This window comes from Asparagus officinalis, chromosome 3 (genome assembly GCF_001876935.1).
Source record: "Asparagus officinalis chromosome 3, Aspof.V1, whole genome shotgun sequence".
NCBI classification, from domain to species: Eukaryota; Viridiplantae; Streptophyta; class Magnoliopsida; order Asparagales; family Asparagaceae; genus Asparagus; species Asparagus officinalis.
This window is the reverse complement of record NC_033796.1, coordinates 5077674-5077954: the sequence shown is the minus strand read 5'-3', so window position 1 is coordinate 5077954 and position 281 is coordinate 5077674.

Genomic DNA, 281 nt, shown 5'->3' with positions numbered 1-281 from the left:
GACAATGACGACTTTGGCGTCAACCAAAGTTAGTTATAGCAAACTTCAGTTTTATATCTAGGAAAAAAGAACTTTGCTATATATATCCAAAATATGAGACCAACTGAGAAACAGTTGAGATGTTCACCTTCTATTGTATAATAATGATGATCAGCTCATTATACAATAAAAGGGGGACAACTCATCTATCCCCATATTGGTGTCATATTTGGGTCCTTGGGGAATTTTTCCTAGGAAAAATGTGAGGAAAGTTTTTTTTTTGGTGGAGTAAATTTGCGCAA